This window comes from Scyliorhinus torazame, chromosome 19 (assembly GCF_047496885.1).
Source record: "Scyliorhinus torazame isolate Kashiwa2021f chromosome 19, sScyTor2.1, whole genome shotgun sequence".
Classification (NCBI taxonomy): domain Eukaryota; kingdom Metazoa; phylum Chordata; class Chondrichthyes; order Carcharhiniformes; family Scyliorhinidae; genus Scyliorhinus; species Scyliorhinus torazame.
In genome coordinates, this window is record NC_092725.1 from 50,579,750 (window position 1) to 50,594,114 (window position 14,365).

General features: G+C 47.8%; 1 protein-coding gene across 1 annotated transcript in view; it reads left to right on the plus strand.

Annotated features, from left to right (window-relative positions):
• large1 (LARGE xylosyl- and glucuronyltransferase 1) overlaps nucleotides 1-14,365 on the plus strand; it is a 678,219-nt gene that overhangs the window by 42,238 nt on the left and 621,616 nt on the right. The gene's annotated exons all lie outside the window — the stretch shown is intronic.

Sequence of the window (14,365 nt, forward strand, 5' to 3'; positions counted from 1 at the left end):
GGTGCCGGTCGGGTGCCATTGATTCATAGAATTTACAGAGCAGAAGGACACCATTCGGCCCATCGAGTCTGCACTGGCCCTTACGAAGAGCACCCTACTCAAGCCTGCCTATCTACCCTATCCCCGTAACCCCCACTTAACCTTTTTGGACACTAAGGGCAATTTAACATGGCCAATACCCCTAACCCGCATATCTTTTGGACTGTGGGAGGAAACCCACGCAGACACTGGGAGAACGTGCAGACTCCGCACAGACCGTGATCCAAGCTGGGAATCGAACCAGGGTGGCACTCTGAAGCAACAACGCTAACCTCTATGCTACCATGCTGTCCGTGAGAATTCTCCGCGGCCGACCGGCCGAGTTCCTGCTGGTGTGGTTCACTTATGGTTCCACACGGCGGGAGCGCGGCATCGCGGCTGCGGTGGCCGCCCTGATGGGGGGGTGGAGGGATCAGTATCCGGGGAGTCCTCCACGGCGGTCAGGCCCGTGATTGGGGGCCACCGATCGGTGCGCGTGCGTGATCTAGGATGGGCCTTCCACGCCAGCCCGCTGTGTGGGTCCGCCATGTAGCCCGGGGCCAGCGCGGAAGCGGACACGGCGCGCACGTGCGGACCCGCGGCCGAAGTGCAGGGCCGCGTATGAGCAGCTGGAGCTGCGTGGAGCACCGGCGCCGTGCTGGCCCTCTGTGGGCCATGGAATCGCTGGGCAAAGAGGCCCATTGATGCCAGCGTAAAACTCTCTGGTGTTTACGCCGGCATCAACACTTAGTTGCCATTTTGAAGTATCCCAGCCACTATCTTTTATAGAAAAACGAAGAACATGCATACAATAGCACCTCCGAAGTGTTCGTACGCAACAAAGTACATAATAATATTATCTTTATTTGTGTCACATATAGGCTTACATTAAGACTGCGATGAATTCAGTGAAAATTCCCTAGTCACCACATTTCGGCACCTGTTCGGGTACACTGAGGGAGAATTCAGAATGTCCAGTTCACCTAACAAGCATGTCTTTCAGGACTTGTGGGAGGAAACCGGAGCATCCGGAGGAAACCCGAGCAGACACTGGGAGAGATTGTGTAGACTCCGCACAGACAGTCACCCAAGCATGGAATCGAACTTGGGACCCTGGCACTGTAAAGCAAAAGTGCTGACCACTGTGCTACCGTGCCACCTTACCATTGAAGTGTAGTCACTGTTGTAACAGAAACGCGCTGGCCAACTTTCACACACACTCTGAAGCAGGTATTGAACCACAATCATCTCACTCTTGAGGCAAGTGCTACCCACTGGGTTACATCTAACATCGCCAACAGATCCTAAAACTGAAACATGTTGCACATCAGTTGTTTTCCCTTGTGGGAGAGTGTAGGGCATAATCTCAAGAGTAAGGGATCGCCCATTTAAGAGAGAGATGGGAAGAATTTCTTCTTACAGAGGGTAATGAACCTGTGGAATGCCTTATCGCAGAGAGCTGTAGAAGCTGGCTTGTTAGGTGTGTTCAAGGCTGAGATAGACCGATTTTTAATCAGTGAGGGAATCAGGAGTGATGGGGTTAAGGCGGGAAAGTGGAGTAAGGGATGTCATCTCCGATCAGTCAGGATCTTGCTGAATAGCGGCGCAGACTCGATGGGCCGAGTGGTCTACTTCTGATCCTAATTCTTATGGTTGTCTTAATCAGGATTTACTGTGTAGGTAGGAAGCAGCCATAGCATTCTCCCTGAACTGGCAGGGACAAGGTCCAAAGGAGCAAGTTATTCCCTCTTGGCCCTGAGAAGCCTGTCTCTGAAGGAATAGAGCTGAATTGTTTTGTCCTTTTATAAGGTCGCACCACTGCTACTGAATTGTTTTGTGGCGCTGGTGGGAGAATGACTTTGAATAGTAGGTAGGATGTGTTGTCTCCAAATGCACTGCTCCATACACTGGCGGTCACACATAATGCCAATGGGGAAGGCTGGTGCCTCACCTTGCCAACTGAAGTCAGCCACGGTCTGATGTTTTTTTTTGCATTTCATCCCAAGCGAATGCAATGTTCCATTCAAGCTTCCCACCACTGGAATTTCCCTTGGGTTTACCATTATTTACCAAACCGTGTCTGATGTAGATTGGAGATTGATGGGGCGGCTCGGTGGCGCAGTGGATAGCACCGCTGCGTCATGGTGCTGAGGACCCAGGTTCGATCCCTCCCCCGGTTCACTGTCCGTGTGGAGTTTGCACGTTCTCCCCGTGTTTGCGTGGATCTCATCCCCAAAAGCCAAAAAGAGGTGCAAGATGGGTGGGTTGGCCACGCTAAATTGCCCCTTAATTGGGGAAATTAAAAAATTAGATACTTTAAATTTATAAACAAATAAAAATATGCAAGATTGATTATCAGGATTCATCAACCACTCAATTATGGTTGTATCATTTGAATGGAGATGATGGCCTTGCTGTTCTGAGAGCAACAGTTCAAATCCTACCATGGCAGCTGGTGAAATTTTAAATTCAATTTTTAGAAAAACCTCGAATACGAACCTAATCTCTGTGATGGTGACCATGAGAATATTATTGATTGCTGTAAAAACCCATCTGGTTCACTAATGTCCTTTAGGGAAGGAAATCTGCCGTCCTTACCCCGCCTGGCCTACATGTGACTCCAGACCCACAGAAACGTGGCTGATTCTTAACTGCCCTCAGAAATGGCCTAGCAAGCCATTCAGTTCAAGGGCAATTAGGCGCGGAAAATAAATGCTGGCCTTGCCAGTGATTCCATGAATAAAGAACAAGTTTAAAAAAAATTTTTTAAATGCTACTGCCAGGATAGTAAAAGGCAAACAAGATGGACAAACAAGAACAAAGAACAAAGAAATGTACAGCACAGGAACAGCCCCTTCGGCCCTCCAAGCCCGCGCCGACCATACTGCCCGACTAAACTACAATCTTCTACACTTCCTGGGTCCGTATCCTTCTATTCCCATCCTATTCATATATTTGTCAAGATGCCCCTTAAATGTCCCTATCGTCCCTGCTTCCACTACCTCCTCCGGTAGCGAGTTCCAGGCACCCACTACCCTCTGCGTAAAAAACTTGCCTCGTACATCTACTCTAAACCTTGCCCCTCTCACCTTAAACCTATGCCCCCTAGTAATTGACCCCTCTACCCTGGGGAAAAGCCTCTGACTATCCACTCTGTCTATGCCCCTCATAATTTTGTAGACCTCTATCAGGTCGCCCCTCAACCTCCTTCGTTCCAGAGAGAACAAAACGTGAGGGACCCTCACGTTTTTTGCCCAGCATTCCTATCTTCCATTATGATGAGCATCTTGGCAGTTGCGTTAAAACATTTTTTTTTTATGGCTCATTAGAAATGTGCCTCGTGTTGCTGCCACGCAAACGTCTACTATTCCAACTTGTTTTTTTCGGCTCCACCTCATACCTCATACTGTGGGTGGCACGGTAGCGCAGTGGTTAGCATTGTTGCTTCACCGCGCCAGCGTCCAAGTTCGATTCCCAGCTTGGGTCACTGTCTGTGCGGAGTCTGCAAGTTCTCCCTGTGTCTGCGTGAGTTTCCTCCCACAAGTCCCGAAAGACGTGCTGTTAGGTAATTTGAATGTTCTGAATTCTCCCTCTGTGTACCCGAACAGGCGCTGGAATGTGGCGACTCGGGGCTTTTCACAGTAACTTCATTGCAGTGTTCATGTAAGCTTACTTACAACAATAAAGATTATTATTATACCTGTTGAACTTCTGCTTCTTCGTATTTTCCTTTCCTCTTGTTAATTCAGAGGCTTTTAAATCGCGAGCAGGGCCTCACTATTTCCAGGTGGATCTCCTCACCCCTCTTACCTTGGTGCTGCCCTGCTCTGTATGGGCCCTTCGCAGAAGCACCACTTGGTTGTGCCAACCTTCAGACTTCCGCTTGGGGCTCCAAAAGCATTTACTGCCTGCCCATGAATATCTTTTCTTAGTTTTAAAAATATTTTTATTGGTGTTTTACAGTTTATACATAGATTACAAAAAGTGATCATCATGTATTTACATGTGTCTAGTTCCTTCTTTCCTCCCCCCCCCCCCCCCCCCCTCTCATTGTTGGTTAGCCCCCCCTCCTCCCTCCCCCCCCCCCCCCGTTTAGGTGTTCCCTTCGCATCTTGGCCTATTTTACATTTTGGTAGGGTTTCACTTATTTGTTCGCGCCAGCCCCGGCAGGGCCGTATTTGATTTGATTTATTATTGTCACATGTATTAGTATACAGTGAAAAGTATTGTTTCTTGCATGCTGTACAAACAATGCATACCGTACATTGGGAAGGAAGGAGAGACTGCAGAGTATAATGTTACAGTTAGAGCAAGGTGTAGTGAAAAGATCAACTTAATACGAGGTAGGTCCATTCAAAAGTCTGATGGCAGCTGGGAAGAAGCTGTTCTTGAGTCGGTTGGTACGTGACCTCAAACTTTGGTATCTTTTTCCTGACCGAAGAAGGTGGAAGAGAATATGTCCGGGGTGAGTGGGGTCCTTAATTATGCTGGCTGCCTTTCTGAGACAGCGGGAATTATAGATCGAGTCAATGGATGGCAGACTGGTTTGCGTGATGGACTGGGCTACATTCACAACCTTTTGTGGTTTCCTGAAGTCTTGGGCAGAGCAGGCTCCATACCAAGCTGTGATACAGCCAGAAAGAATGCTTTCTATGGTGCATCTGTAGTTGGTGAGAGTCGTAGCTGACATGCCAAATTTCCTTAGTCTTCTGAGAAAGTAGTCTTTGGGCTTTCTTAACTATAGTGTCGGCATGGGGGGATCAGGACAGGCTGTTGGTGATCTGTAAAACCTAAAAACTTGAAGCTCTCGACCCGTTCTACTTCATTCCCATTGATGTAGGCAGGGGCATGTTCTCCACTATGCTTCCTGAAGTTGATAACAATCTCCTTCGTTTTGTTGACATTGAGGGAGAGCTTATTGTCATCGCACCAGTTCACCGGATTCTCTATCTCATTCCTGTACTCTGTCTCATCATTGTTTGAAATCTGACCCACTACGCTGGTGTCATCAGCAAATTTGAAAATCGAGTTGGAGGGGAATTTGGCCACACAGACATAGGTGTATAAGGAGTATAGTAGGGGGCTGAGGACACAGTCTTGTGGGGCACCGGTGTTGAGGATGATCGTGGAGGAGGTGTTGTTGCCTATCTTTACTGATTGTGGCCTGTGGGTTAAAAAGTTCAGGATCCAGTCGCAGAGGGAGGAGCCGAGGCCAAGGCCACGGAATTTGGAGATGAGTTTCGTAGGGTTGATGGTGTTGAAGGCTGAGCTGTAGTCGATAAATAGGAGTCTGACGTAGGTGTCTTTGTTATCTAAGTGCTCCAGGGTAGAGTGCAGGGCCATGGAGATGGCATCTGCTGTGGACCTGTTGCAGCAGTAGGCGAACTGTAGTGGATCAAGGCAATCCGAGAGGCTGGAGTTGATTCGTGTCATGACTAACCTTTCGAAGCACTTCATGATGATGGATATCAGAGCCACTGGACGATAGTCATTAAGGCACTCTGCTTGACTTTTTTTTGGTAAAGGGATGATGGTCGTCTTCTTGAAGCAGATAGGGAGCACAGATTGTTGTAAAGAGAGGTTGAAGATGTCTGTCAGCTGACTGGCGCAATACCTGAGTGCTCGTCTGGGTACCCCATCCAGGCCAGTGGCTTTCCGTGGGTTGACCTTCGAGAAGGCTGCTCTGACGTCTGCAGTGGTGATCTCAGATACAAGTTCATCCGCGGCTTCTTAGGCCCTGTAACTGGTTCTGTCAGTTTGCCACTTAGAATAGGCCTCTCCGCCTGGTGTGTGTGTGGAGGGGGAGGGCGGGGGCGTTGGTTGGTATGGCCTTGACTAGGCCCCATTTTGACCTGGAACCCTTTGTCCCTGCCGCAGGACTAGTATTATCCTGATCACCAAGGTTGACACAATGATTTATCAGAACGCTAATTGTTGCAGTGTGTTGGACCTAATCACACGTTACCTCAACAATTAGATTCTGCCGGTGACTGACGGCTTCTGAGAAATGAATGTTGTCATTAGAAACCTTTTATATCTGATTAATTTTGATGCGATTAATTTCCCCTGACATGATCTTCAACCGGCAGTCAAACAGAAAGCTGACAAAGTATTGACATCATCAATTATTGGGGAAAACTACTGAGCATGAGAAAAACAATCTGAAAATTAACAGTGACAAAGAAAGTGTTGCTGAAAATATTAAATCGAACTCTTAACATCTCACCCACCCCTTCAAAATGGGGAAAAAGAAATGGTGCCCCAATGAGTGGGCAGCACGGTAGCATTGTGGATAGCACAATTGCTTCACAGCTCCAGGGTCCCAGGTTCGATTCCGGCTTGGGTCACTGTCTGTGTGGAGTCCGCACATCCTCCCCGTGTGTGCGTGGGTTTCCTCCGGGTGCTCCGGTTTCCTCCCACAGTCCAAAGATGTGCAGGTTAGGTGGATTGGCTTTGCTAAATTGCCCTTCGTGTCTAAAATTGCCCTTAATGTTGGGTGGGGTTGCTGGGTTATGGGGATAGGGTGGAGGTGTTGACCTTGGGTGGGGTGCTCTTCCCAGGAGCCGGTACAGACTCGATGGGCCGAGTGGCCTCCTTCTGCACTGTAAATTCTATGATCTAATTCACGTCATTCTTTGCTTTGTCCACATTGTCCTGTTGTTGTTGGAAACCACTTCAAGGTGAATATATTTGTTTTTTAAGGATACACTGAAATGGGTCAAACAGTACGAATTTGTGTTTAGTTGGACCATTGTACCGTTTTGGCTCCGGATAATGCTGACAGAGAAGTCATAATGTAGTGATGTGCGGCAACAACATCGTGAATCATGCCCTGAAAATGTGCCTCTGCACCTCAATCCACAGTTGTGGAAGCTTCTACGTTTGTTGGGTCAGGCTGCCAATGTAGTTGGTGTGTTTTATCAATTGTTTTTTCAGTAGGCCTGTGCTGTTGATTTGAGTGACCACTGTGGCCAAGTTGGTAGCACCCTGACGCTGTAAGTTGTAGCTTCAAACGTCAACCCCAAGATTTTAACATCTGTGGTGGATGTGGCAGACCATTCAACTTCCATTCACTTCAGTAGGCAGGAGGGCCTGGAAGATTCCCTCGTTGGTAGCAGTGCGACTGGAAGGGTTGTCTTTGGAAGAAATGTTAACAATGATCCATTGGCCCCATTGGTAAGAGGAGCACATGAGGTATCCCTGGCCAATATCCTGGCCAATAGTAATCCCTTAATAAACATGAAAACAGATTGTGATCATTATTACATTGTTATTTGTGGGAGCTTGCTATGCACAAATTGGCTGCTGTGTTTTCAACGTTACAACAGTGACTGCAGTAATTCATTCGCTATAAAGGACTTTGGGGCTATCGTGTGGTTGTGAAAGACTCTATATAAAAGGAAGTCTATCATTCATTCATTCTTGTGTTGTCTTGGTAGAGATTCATACCGTCAATCTGCCTCGTGTGTGTCTGTTGTTCTACCCCCACAATTTGATTTCAAATCCAAGGCAATCCAAGTTTTTGCGGAGGTCACATGTACTCTTTTCACCTCTGCTCCCTCCTGCTTCTGCTCCCTCCTGCTTCCTTCTCCCATTATTGGACGACGGCAATCAAAACAACAATTTGTTCCTTTAATTTATTGAAACAGCTCCAGGCTCTTCACCAGAACATTATAAAATGAAATGTGTCACCGAGCCACATCAGGAGATATTTGGGCAGATGACCAAACCTTGATCAAAGAGTTAGGTTTTAAGAAGTGTCTTTGAGGAGATACATGTTGACAGTTAAGAGAGGTTTATAGATAGAATTCTGAGCTTTGGGCTTTGGCAGCTGAAGCTGTAGCCACCAATGATAATTAATTAAAACTGCAGATGGATGCGGAGTGGGCCAGGATTAGAGCAGTGCAAGTATCTGGGAGAGTTAGAGAGCGGTACGATAGCACAGTGGTTAGCACTCTTGCTTCACAGTGCCATGGTCCCTGGTTCGATTCCCACTTGGATCTCTGTCTGTGTGGAGTCTGCACGTTCTCCCCGTGTCAATAGACAATAGAACGTTACAGCGCAGTACAGACTCTTCGGCCCTCGATGTTGCGCCGACCTGTGAAACCAATCTAAAGCCCGTCTACACTGTTCCATTATCATCCATATGTTTATCCAATGACCATTTAAATGCCCTTAATGTTGGCGAGTCCACTACTGTTGCAGGCAGGGCATTCCACGCCCTTTCTACTGTCTATGTGGGTTTTCTCCGGGTGCCGGGTCCGGTTTCCTCCCGAAACACGTGCTTGTTAGGTGAATTGGACATTCTGAATTCCCCCTCCGTGTACCCGAACGGGCACTGTAGTGTGGTAACTAGGGGCTTTTCATAGTAACTTCATTGCAGCGTTAATGTAAGCCTACTTGTGACAATGATAAATATTATTATTATTAGAGATGAGGAGGGTGGGAGTTGACGAGGTGGAAAGTTAGATGCTGACATATTGGAATAATTGGCAGCACTGTGGCATGGTGGTTAGCACTGCTGCCTTATAGCACCAGGGTCCCTGGTTCAATTCCCACCTTGGATGAATGTCTGCGTGGGCTCCAAGTGCTCTGCTTTCCTCCCACAGTCCAAAGATGTGCAGGTTAATGCATTGGCCATTCTAAATTGCCTCTTAGTGTCTTAAGGTTAGATGGGGCTGCAGGGTTGCTGGGGGTGGGGGGGCTGGGTCGGGTGCTCTTTCAGAGGGTTGGTGCAGACGCGATGGGCCAAACGGCCTCCTTCTGCATTGTCTGGATTCTATGAAACGTGTGAATGAGCGTTTTTGCAGCAGAACACTCCGAGTTAGGACAGGGAGATGGAAATAGGCAGTCTTGAGGAATTTCTGGAAAAAGGAAAGAGGTGGAGAGGAGTTCGGAGAGGGAATTCCAGAGCTCTGGTTTGGTAGCAGAAAGCTCGATCGCCAATGGTGGAGCAATTCAAATCAAGGAGGAAGAGATCCGAATTGGAAGAGCGCCTATTTCCTTGCATTTGTAGTTTGAAACACTCAAATCATTTGATAAAACAGATTCACTTCAATGCAACACTCAGCATGATAGAGAAACCATGTCTGAAGAGGAAAGGGGAATGCTTTCAAGGGCCATTGGGATAGGCAATAAATGTTGGCCTAGCCAACGACACCCGCATCCCATAAATTAAGTTTTTAAAAAATAAAATCCTGTCATTGGCATCATAAAAATAACTTGATAACTACCCATCTGCCTTGCTACTCGCTCTAGTCTGCTGAATCAGGAACCTGAGCATTTCTTTGTTTCAGTATGCTTTATCTGGGCCCTGCTGGCTTGTCGTGAGGCCTGGTGTTGGGTTTCGTGTTGGTGTCTGATCAGAGGGATATTCATGGCACCTTTTAGACATGCTCTGAGATGGAGTAAAGGGACTGCAGCAAAATCAGCAATTCCAGGAAGAACAAAGCAACACGAGGAAAAAGAAACACATGATAAATCTAATAATAGATCAGAAAATGTAGCAAATTGGCAAAATTATAGGGTGAGAAGCAAAAAGGCTCTTGAATGGATCTGAAAACCTGTCGAGGAGCACAAAAGAAAATGATCGAATTTATGAAGCTAAAGAGTGAAAGGATAATGATGATGGAGCCCATTAAAAATGAAGCAGGAATGTTTCTAATGGAAGATGGAGGAATGGGAGGCGCGACTGTGAATGAAATGTTATGTATGCAGGAGGAGAAGCAATTAGACCGGGTTAGGCTTTGTGACAATGGATAAGGGTGCACAATGAGAAAAATTGATGGATCTTCAAGTGGAGAGGTGGGGTGGATCTCAGCTGGCGGTGGGTTTCGACTAGGAAGATAAGAGCCACAGAAGGTGATATTAGGATAGATGAAAATATTGACGGAGCAGTAAAGGTTAGAGAGTTTTAGGGAGGAAATTACAAAACTTAGTACCTGGGCGGTCGTAACCATGGCTGGAATTTTATAGCCGTATAGATTCTCTTAGCCTGCTGGCAACCCCCCCTCCCTCACACCCGTCAGTCTCAAAGCTCCCTTCTCTCCCCACAGATGCTGCCAGACCTACTGAGATTGTTCGGTATTTTCTGTTACTGTTGAAGTTGAGACGTGATTGAAATGCAGTTGTATTTTTACAAATGCCGAACCGTGACCCAGTCGGCTTGTGCTGTCTGCTCATTCAGAAGATATCTGGCAAATGTCTTTGATCTCTGCTAGGCTTTGAAGGGGGGCTTTTTGAGAATGTAGACAAACATCGGAGATAAATCAACAAAAGATACAAAGGCGGTGGGAAAGAAATGACATCCTATCCGCGCACTGTTGGAACAGATAGCAGAGCAAGTTTATCCTTCAGCATTAAATAAGATTACCCAGGATGTGCATGTCTTGCATTGATATAGCATTTTCCATGACCACCAGATGTCTCAAAGAGCTTTACAATGAAATATTTCTTGCCATATAGTAATCGCTGTTGTAGTAATTTAGGAAGATCAATTTACATAAGTTCCCACCAGCAGTAATAGATAATGACCACATAACATATTTTTGTGATTGTTGATTGGGGTGATAAACATCAGTCAAGACATCAGAGTTAACTATGCTGTTCTTCATAAATTGTGCCATGGAATCTTATTCACCTAAAATGACAGACGAGGCCTCCGTTTAGAAGACAGCGCCTCCGACACTGCAGCACTCCCTCAGTACCGCACTGGAGTGCCGGGCTCGATTTGTGTTTGTGCTCCAGGCCGAGAGTGGGATTTGAAGCGGGAGTCTTGTGGTTGAGTGCTACCCACTGGGCCATGGGTGGTTCAGTTTTTCCCCAAAATCAGCAAAGGTTAAAATGACCTTGAAAATGTTGGATGGTCGTTTAAAAACCCAATTGTGGTTTCACAAATGACTTTGAGAAGGAAGCTAGCTGTTCCTGCCTGGTCTGGTCCACGGGTGATTCTAGTTCCACACAAACCTGGTTGCCACTTGCTGTCCTTCTGAAGACATCTAACCAGCCCTTTAGTCAGACCAACCAGGGATGAACAATGCCTGCATTGACAGTGACACCCACAGTCTGCAAATGAATTTGATTCCCTGATCCCGCGCCGGGTCGGAGAATCGCTGGGGGGCCTCGCGAATCGCGCCACGCCGGGACGCCATTCTCCACCGAGCTGAAATTGGGTCTGACGTGGTCGGTGCGGCGCCAGTTGGGGGCCGCTCTAACGCGGTCTCTTTCCCCCCCCCCCCCCCCCCCCCCCCCCCCCGCCCCTCACACCCCACAATTCTCCAGCCCATAAGGGCCGGCACCGTTCTAACCTGCTCTGAGCCGGCGGGACCACGCCATTGAAGGGTTGGGTGGTGGCCTGTGGGGGGGGGGGGGGGGGGGCTGCGACCCATGGGGTGGGGGGGGGGCTCCAATGTGGCCTGGCCCGCGATCGGGACCCACCGATCGGTGGGCCGCCTGTCTGTCTCCCGGCCTCCTTTCTTCCTCACCGGCGCCTGTACTCCTGCGCCATGTTGGGTTGGGGCCGGTGCGGACAAGGGAGACACCGCGCATGCGCGGAAATCGCGCCGGTGGGACTGCACATTTGCGAGTTCGCGCCGGACTCACTGCGCGTGCGCGCATCCACCGGCGCCCATTCCACGGCCGGATCAGCAGCTGGAGCGGCATGAGCGGCTCCAGCGTCCTGCTGGCCCCCTGTAGGGGCCAGAATTGCTGATGATTACGGGCTGTGTTGACGCCGTCGAGAAATGTGACGGCGATTCCGACGGCGTCAACACTTCGCCTCAGGATCAGAGAATCCCGCCCACAATCTTGCGGAGTGGGATTCGAACCCTCCACCTATCAGCCAACCCGTAGCTGACTGTATTCCCTGGCTCTACTCTGCTGAATAAAGCTTGTTTTAAACGGCCTAAAATCACAGAGTGCCCTTTCCGCTCCCATCCAGGGGGAATACAAAGCACTCCCGTCTTGTCTGTCAGTAAATAAACACATAAGTAAGAATGTTTTGCAGTCTCACATTTCCAAATGTCAATGCAGCAACCCTTCCAGTTTGAAGTGTAGCAGTCTTCCTTGCTGCAGGGTGTACCTGCAAAGGGTTTTGTTTTTCCTGAGCTGTGAGATACACCCTGGTATTAGCATTTCAGTATTGAGTTCAGAAGCTCTGCCCTAGAGAGTTTCCTGGGTACCGGGTTAGCTTTGTTCCTGTTAGCATGGTTTTAACGAGAGTATGATGTGGAGATGCCAGCGTTGGACTGGGGTGAGCACAGCAAGAAGTCTTACAACACCAGGTTAAAGTCCAACAGGTTTGTTTCAAATCACTAGCTTTCGGGGCACTGCTCCTTCCTCGGGTGTTAACGAGAATAGAAACAGCCTTCCCATTGTTTGGCTGAATTCTTAACACCTGAAGCTGGCTGTAGATGGGCCTGCAAAAACCGCAAAGCCAATTTGTACAATGATGTAAAGGCCTTTCTTTCAGTGATAACATCCAGCCGTTTGAGATGAGAAAGAGATGGGACTCGGATGAACAGTTGGCCGGACGGCTGGTTCCGTGATGTGGAGCGCCGCCAACGGCGCGGGTCCAATTCCCGCACCGGCTGATGTTGTTATTCTGATGTTGTTATTGGCTTGAGGAGGTGACCCTCCGGTTAAATCACCACCAGTCAGCTCTCTCAAAAAAGGGGGAGAGCAGCCTATGGTCCTCTGGGAACTTGGTGACTTTCATAGAGCATAACATAGAACATACTGTGCAGAAGACGGCCGTTCGGCCCATCGAGTCTGCACCGGCCCACTTAAACCCTCACTTCCACCCTATCCCCGTAACCCAATAACCCCATCTAACCTTTTTTTTGGACACTAAGGGCAATTTAGCGTGGCAATCCACCTAACCTGCACGTCTTTGGACTGTGGCAGGAAACCATAGAAAAACTGTAAGACATAGTATTGTAGGGGCGTGCAGCATGGTGGCGTAATTAATGGTTAGCACTGCTGCCTCATGGCGCTGAGGACCCAGTTTGATCCCGGCCCTGGGTCACTGTCCCTGTGGAGTTCTCCTCCTAGCTACGTGGGTCTCACCCCCAAAACCCAAAGATGTGCAGGGTGGGTGAATTGGCCACGCTAAATTGCCCCTTAATTGGAAAAAAAAGAGGTAGTATTGTAAAATTAGCCAGCATTTCAAGCAATAGGCTTATAACTAGCATAAGTGTTAATAGGATGCAAAGAGTTGTGGATAGATGAGGTAAATCGGCTGAGCTTTGACATTTAAAACTTCAAATGTCTGTAGAGTGTGGTAATGCTTATTATTGATATGAATGGCTGTCTATTAGCGAGGGCTGAATGTTATTACTGACTGATCATTGAACCTGTCCATTCAATCTGACGCTATTATCAACAAGGCGAGTAAACATGGATGGATGTAAATGATTAACTGAAACTGTGGCCGCAGAGCTGGAGTGTGCAATTAATAAACTTCAAGTGAGACTTGAGATTAGAATACTTCAGTGGCAATCTTAATGAGAAAATGAACCATTTTAAATTTAGCCTCAAACGCACTACCTTAAGAGTCGCAACGCTATTACTCCAATTAAATGATATAAATGAAAGAGGGCATTTGATTTAAAGGTTGTCAATGATGCTTTCTCACAAGGGCAATGGTACAAAATTTTAAGGAAAATCGCAAGCTGTTTTTAACTTTTTGTTTTGATGGGATGTGGGCATCACTGGCTAGGCCAGCATTTATTTTCATTCATTGCCCTTGCGAAGGTGGTGGGGAGTCACCTTGAACTGTTACAGTCCCTGTGGCAGAGGAGCACATACAGTGCTGTTAGGGAGGGAGTCCCAAGATTTTGGTCTAACAACAGGAACGGCGATTAGTTCCAAACCATGGTGGTGAGTGACCTTTTGAAGGGGGGGTGTGCAATGTTCCTAAACATTTGCTGCACTTGTCCTTCTGGATGGTTGTGGGTTTGGAAGATGCTGTCAAAGGAGGCTTGGTAAGTTGCTGCGGTGCATCTTGTAGATGGTATACATTGCTGCCACTGTGTGTCAGTGGTGAAGGGATAGGGTGCGTATCAAGCATGTTGCTTTGTCGTTAATGGTATTGAGAATGTTGTTGAAACTGCACTCATCCAGGCAATTGGAGAGTATCCCAACATATTCCTGATTTGTGCCATGTAGATGATGGACAGTCTTGGGTGGGTTGGCGGATGAAGAACTCTCACCTCTGACTTGCTCTTATAGCCACAGTATTTCTGTGGTTAGTCCAGTTCAGTTTCTGGTCAATAGTAACCCCCAGGATGTTTACTTCCCCCAGTGATGTCCCGGGACAGAGATGATTGACCTCCGACAACCACAGTCA